Genomic DNA, 7733 nt, shown 5'->3' with positions numbered 1-7733 from the left:
ACTTATGGAGTCAATTATGATTGATGATAATGGTTTTATTATAAGGGGTATGATCATTAAACTTTCCAACATCCAATTCAACTTTAGTTAGGGAGGTTACTTAAGCATCAAATTTAGTAGGTTTTAAAACCTAGATGGCCTCCTAAGTTGATTATTGGGTAATTTTAAAAGTCTCAGTTTTTTGAATTAGCTCTTAGTTAGGTTGCTATCATTTTCAGGATTCTAAGTGTGTAAGATTTGGCGCAGTATGGTGTACAAGAGGTGTAATTGGAGTAAAATTTAATATCTCTCTTCCCCCCACCTCTTGTACTTCTAACAAGTCATTATAAAGACTTTCTGCTCCCACTGACCTTAGAAACCTTTAGGAAATTAGCATACTTAGGGTCAGTATTTAAAGACCAATAGATTCTAACAGAGAAACAAGTTAATAATATAAGTTGTTGCAGTTTCTCCTGGTGAGAATTAATTTAGTAAGAAATCTGAATTTGTCCACGTTTAAGCAACAATGAAACTTTTGTAAAACTAGTAGTAAATTCTAAAGAGATAAGTTTTGATGGAATAGTGTTATGATGAAGCAGTGTCTTGTACAAGAGGTGTATTTGAGATAATATCAAGTTTTCACTTCCCCACCTCTTGCAAATCTTATAAGTTATGGTTGAGACACTTAAGGCTCCCACTGATCTTTAATATCTCTAGGAAAAATACAAGAGAAGTTTCAATGATGTACATGACGTGGGAATCTGTCATATATATGTTAGACTTGATTTGATTCCATTAACGTCCAGATGTCATAATAAACTTAAAGGACATATTTAGAAGAAATCGTATTAAGTATATATGAACGGATCTTTTTAAGACCGCGGACCATAAAATACTGATTAGATACAAGTAAATAGCATTTTAAATGATAAAAGAATTATGTCTGAATATTCCGTTTGAATAAGTTTCACGGATGTCAGTGAAGTATAACTTATGGTGGACCCATACTTATTCCTTAAGCCAAGTAATGTTTAGGGCATTTAACACATGATTTAAAATCACTAAGAATGAGATTATATGAAAAATCACCTTCATCAACCATGTCATGATTTCTCATGAAATTTGGTTTTAATAGATGAATATTATAGGTCTCATTTTTCTTTCGTTAAATTTTTATTTGCATTATAACAAAAGTTGTGAAAGTATACATTATCATCTAGTTCTATTTTATAAATTTTTCAATCCAGATATTGATAACAAATAATATAAGAGTTTAAGGTAAGGGTGACTTTATGTTGGCTATGCAAACCTTATAACTGTCATAATGTAACTTAAGTATTGATACTAAATTCTGATTAATCTTCAGAATATTTAAGGTATCATAAAGTGTAATTAAAAGACAGTTTATCATGGTTCTAATAACCTAAACATTTAAATTTGTCACTAACACTCATGTTAGTTATTTGTTGATTTCGGGTAAACATATAGAACTAGACTCAACAAATCATGTGTTAATGGGAATATTAGGATTAGCAGACTTATATATCATTATTATACAACTATCAATTTTAGCCAGTTGTTCTTTTGAATTACGGATAGTCTTGTAATGTCTATGCCTAATCTAATGGCATATTTTTGCAATGGGACTTCTCCTTAAGAAACCTAAAGCTGGAAGTAATACTTGTATTTTGTCTATGAACCTTAGAATTATTCTCTTTTAGGTTTTAGTGGTAGTGAGTTGAATAAAATCTTATTTCTAGCACTAGACATTTCTTTTCGTGTACATATGTTACTGATCAACACACTCATTTTCCTTTGTTACTTCTGAGTGTTATAGTTGATTCCTAAGGCACCAAATTGTACAGCTAAAAATTTTAGTATGTAAGGTACTAAAAAATGTATTTATTTCAATGTGTAAGCCCTTAATTTTATGGGTCATGGTATTTTACATTATGATGTATTCGGTAATGCCATTTAACCTTATAGTTATAATTTTCAAGAAAGAATGCATGCATCTTATGAGTTATTTTGATTAGTCTTAGGAAAAACTAAATCAAGAATAACTCTAGTGATAGCATTTATTTAAATAAGTTATTGATTATCATAATTATAAGAGACATTATGATTGACGCATCCCATTTGTTATGCTCTAGTTTTTAATATAATGATTGTTATTAGAAAGAGTAGTAGGATAGTCATATCATGTCTTAATGAATAATTAAAATTGAGAAGAGCTAAATGTTATTAAAACTCTTTATGAGACAAAATTCAATTGTATATTAAGATTAGAGTGGATGATTTGGATGAGATCGTTATTTATGGAAAAAAAATATAGTGAGTAATATTATGGGATATTAAAATAATATAGATTAAAGTTTATGATCATTAGATTAATGAAGGATCATTAATATGAGGATCACTATATTTTATTGAAGATGTGATATGCCTATTATTAACATCAAACTAATAGACTATAATTAATAGTTCTACTTAAACAAAAAATAAATCACCTTTGGGCAGAATTAAAATTTATTTAAGTATATGTGCAAAACAATTGTAACACATCACCTTTGGGCAAAAGTGAGACAATTATTTTAATTATGCACGGGCTAGTTTTGCTAAATAAAAATGTAACAAATCACCTTTGGGCAGAAGTGAGACATTTGTATCATGTTAGGCAAAACTAACAAAGCTTTTCAGTTATACTTGAATGATAGGGTAAATGTAACTCATCACCTTTGGGCAGAAGTGTTACATCAAAAGTTCATTCAAGTTAAGCCTTTATGTTTTGTAAAATTTTATAATATTTAAGGTTTACAAAATATTTAATTAGTTAATAGCGGAAAATGTTTAGAGTAAGGATTTTTAAGTTTCCGGTAAGACCTTATTTTGCGGAATTAGTTCTCGGAAATTTTGGGTTCCCGAGAATTGCCAGTTTCAGGCTTTTAGTGGGTTTCTTAGTATTTGGGTGTTTACACGATTTTATGGAGTTTAATGGAAAATGTTGATTGCGGTATTAGTGAGTTTTCGGGTTTGTGGGTTATGACCCAAAACCATTTTAGAAACTCAAAAACTTTTAAAACACATAAACTATTTTAAGCCCATAATACATGATTTTTATATATTCCGTGAACCCGTAAACTAGTTTAAGCCCTTAACCCATGATCTTTATTAACTAAATTAATAATGATAAGATTTGATTCAAATCTTTTTAATGATTAACAATTATATTTGTTTCCTATTTTAAGGGGATTCAAATCTTTTAAGAAAATATTAAAACTTCTAAGTTATCCAAGATTTGAAAAAAATATTTCCCTAAATAATCATTAACAAATTTTAATCTAGATTTTGAACCAACATATGTATAATTTTCGATAATAATGATGAACACGATGAACATCATCGAAAATTTTAATAATTAAACATAAAAAAAACTTGGAATCGAAATCTTTAAACATGAAATTAACAGTTTTCAAAAATTAGGGTTTACTAAATATGAATTTTAGCGATTTTAAACAGTTTCATGTATTGTTTTCGTAATAGAACATGAACAAAAAAGAAACCTAAAAAATTAGGGTTTATCAAGTTTTAGTCGATGTCTTCTGATTCAATTCCAGATTTACGGAAAACATGAAGAACTGATTAATCAACATCGCTCTGATACCACATGTTGATCAGTTCTTCATGTAAGTAATATAAAACATGATAAATATTAAACCTCGAAACCTGTTACAGCATGAAGAGTAGTAACCGCAACAGAGAAGGATGTAGATGACATGATTGTCAGCTTGGTCGTGTTCCCCTTTAGGATGTATAGTTAAGGATGGTGTTAGGGTTCTTGAGAGGAACCCGGTTTTATGAGAGAGGAGGCACACAAAATTGTTATATGTGTGTGATTAGGTTATGATGTTAATTTATTTTCTCTCTATATATTCACCCAAGGGGAAACTGTAACGATTCCGGCAAATCCAGGTATACCCTAGCCGGTATATACTATTTACGTGTCATTTAATATTGATTATATGAGTTATAGTACGTATATACGAGTATATATGATTCATAGTACGAATCATACTCGATTATATAGTGAATCGTATTGGAATTACAATTAACCAACGAACGATTATTGAAACCCGAACGAATCGGGAATTACATTATAGACGAAGTATATAATGTTTAGTGATGTTTATGAAGTATTAATGCTCGGGATAAGTGAATTATAGCACAGAAAAAGGATTTCGATTTATTAGTACGTCTGTACGATAAACGAAACCTTTAACATCAAACCAAGCAAGAGACGATCGATCAAGCCGAAAAAGATGCGTAATTATTAATAATATGATGTTTTAATGTCATGGTTTAAGTTTTTAAAGTTTTCAAGTCGGTTTTATGTAAATTTTATTTTAACCCGAAAAACAACCATTTTAGGCTCGTTTTAAGCCGAATTACGAGTTTAAACGAGAAACGAACTGAGCCAGATTATCCAAAACATTATCCGGATTTCGGAAATCCGAATATGTGGCTAATATTGAAGTTGTGGGGCCCACCCCCACCCATTACTTGGACCGATCGGCCACCCTATCCCCATTATCAATTCATTTTCTTTTTTTTTACACATCAAACTCTCTCAAATCTTTCAAACCTTCAAACATTCAACCCAAAAACCCTTGATCCAAACCAAGAACACAAGGTATAACACATGTTTTAATGCTTAAATCTTGTTTCCAACTTCATGATCTTGAGAAAAGGAGGTTTCAAATGTAAAAATGGGTGAAAACCCGAGTTGAAACCGATTCTCGCATGATCAAGTGATGTATACAAGTTATACAAAGGATCTTGATCCAAGTGATGAGTTAAAAGAGTTTATAACGAATTTTTACGGTTAAAATCTTTAAAAAATGAATTTCCAAGTGAAAGACGGGTGAAAACCCGAGATGAAACTGACTCTTGCATGATCAAGAGATGTATACAAGTTATACAAGGGATCTTGGTCCAAGAAATGAGTAAAAAGAGTCGAGAACGGATTTTTACGGTTAAAACCTTTGTTTTTATATCAAAACCGACACTATGAAAGAAATGGTTTGATTGTTGGTGTAACTTGCTTGGTATAGTGTTATTGTGCTTGTAAGTGTTGTATCTACTGGCTAGCAAATGCTAGAAACCAAGATCTTTGCGATCTAACGCTAGAAAACAAAAGATAGTTCGGTTTTCGTGTGATTTAGTGATTTTGGACAGATTGTAATGTGCTTCACGAAATTTCACAGAGATGATCTACACATGAAAATATGAGATCTGTGAATTTTTGGTAATTTTTGGATAAAAGATGAATATTTGGTGAATTTAATGCTCGGTTTTGGCCAAAAATGGTGAAAAATAGCTAAACTTGATGACAAATTCTGAAAAATTTAGGATAAGCTTTTTATAACATATAAAAGTCACACAAAACTTGAGCTCAGTTGGAGAAGTCTAAAGGGGCTTTTCGGTTAAAACGAGTTCTAGAGCTTTCTAGCTCGGTTTTTGTGAAAATGGCTTGAAAAATGAGTTTTGGGTTCTGGAAAAATTCCAGGGAATTATGAGGATGGCAGGGATCATCCCAGAAAAATTTGGGATTTTTCTAAAGTCTTTTGGTATTTTTGACATATTTAGAGTTTTAATAAGGTTTAAAAATAGATAAATAAATGTATATATGAGAAAATAAATCTGGAAAATTTTTATAAAATTTCTTACTGTCAAAATAAGTTTTGTGCAAAATTTCAAGACCCGAGACTAAACGGGTAATTATTTGTGCTAAAAAGAACATAAAAACAAATTTTTAAAGCTTAAAACGTGTAAACCGGCAAAACTCGCATAAGCGAGCTGACTGGTATATGAAAACCCTAAAAATGGACCATTTCCATAAAACTAAGTAAATTAAGTAAAAATAAATCATCCGAAAATAATTCGGATGATTTGGGTAATTTTACCCGATTTTACTGTTTCCGGCACCTAAATGACGGAAACGGGGCCCCGCGGCCAAACGGGGGTGTCCAAACCGAGCTCTAATTTCATCACTTTAACTAAATTAACAGTCAAACACCATTTTTGGGTCGGGTGTGACCAAACTCATTTTTGAAACTAAAAACGGATAACCGTGCTAGGCACGCAAATCAAGGAAATCATAAAAATGATAATCTTGACCGTCAGACTCTAAGCAATGTCACAATCTGAGTCCTTAGAAGTGTCACGGGGTTAACATTGTCCCCGAATCGAGTATAGTACTGGGCTAACAATGTCCCCAGATGTACCGATTGATACGTATTTAATTTATGGGAATTATATAGTAACGACTAGATATTATATTATAGATCCAGGCTTATAGCAGTTCATTGTATCACGTCCCAACTCACAGAAAGGTGAGTTTTCACGAGCCCCTTTTTACTGAACTGTTTCTAAATATTTTCCCGGGGCGGAAAACATGTCTTTGTTAAAGTATTTAAGTACATACCGATCGTATGGAAACACTTGTATATTTATATATATATGGTTTGATGCATAGAATATATAAATTGTTTATCGTGTGGAATTGTTCTGGGGTAACATAGTTCCCAGAGGTTATTATTGTTCTGGGGTAACATAGTTCCCAGGGGTTATTATTGTTCTGGGGTAACGTAGTTCCCAGAGGTTATTATCGTTCTGGGGTAACGTAGTTCCCAGAGGTTATTATTGTTCTGGGGTAACATAGTTCACAGAGGTTATTATTGTTCTGGGGTAACATAGTTCCCAGAGGTTATTATTGTCCTGGGGTAACATAGTTCCCAGAAGATTAGTAGAAATGCTCTGGGGTAACATAGTTCCCAGCATAATTACATTGCTAATAAATGGTTAATAAAATGATCTGTCAGTGTTTATTTAATTTAGTGAAACTCACCAACTATTCGTAGTTGACCCGTTTTCTTTACATGTTTTCTAGGTATGCCCAAGTTGGAATGATTGAAATGTGCTTAATTATCTGTGCTACCTGTTGGAAGCTTGCTGCTCTATATTTTGTAATGAACATATATTAATGTCTTATCGGTAAAACCTGTGTGTAACACCTAGATAGAAACGAAACTCGCAACAATGTAATATGTTATAAATTAATGTAGTGGTATTTTCTTTATAAGCAATGCTGTTGATATCAGATGTGTCTGTTGCATCCCGTGTACGTTTCCGCTGCGGTTACGGGGTGTTACAGAACTTGGTATCAGAGCCATTGGTTATAAAGAATTAGGATGTCTGAAAGAGATACCTAAAATATAACCAGTAGCTCAAGTATTATAGGATCTGAATATCAACTAATAATTTATTGTGACGGGATCTGGATGAACTTGGATGGACAAGTGAGTTATTATGGTCCGGAACATAATAACAGACTTGTCTGCACGGGAGAATTCAGGGGAAGTCACGAGGAAATTTAAATAGGTAAAATTGGCAACATATGTGTAAATATATGATAATATTATTATGTGGTAAAGTTGTATAAATAAGTATGTATTAATTTGATTATGAATTACACTATGGAAAGAACTATATGCTTGTTAACTTGTGTGCAGGTAAAAATGTCAAGCCCGCATAGCTTATCAGTAGAGGAGGACCCGGAGGAGGTTAGCCCCGGGAACTCCGGGAGCCTACACGTGTCATCCGACTCCGAGCCTAGCGAGGCGAGTCACAGGAGCTCGAGCCAGTCCTCCCCGGCCCGGATCGTCAGATCCCCTACTCCACTCGCACCGCAGGCC

The sequence above is a fragment of the Bidens hawaiensis genome, unplaced genomic scaffold (genome assembly GCF_021521415.1).
Source record: "Bidens hawaiensis isolate Kalapana, Puna unplaced genomic scaffold, B.hawaiensis_p1.1 tig00020021_1, whole genome shotgun sequence".
Lineage (NCBI taxonomy): Eukaryota > Viridiplantae > Streptophyta > Magnoliopsida > Asterales > Asteraceae > Bidens > Bidens hawaiensis.
This window is presented reverse-complemented; position numbering follows the sequence as displayed.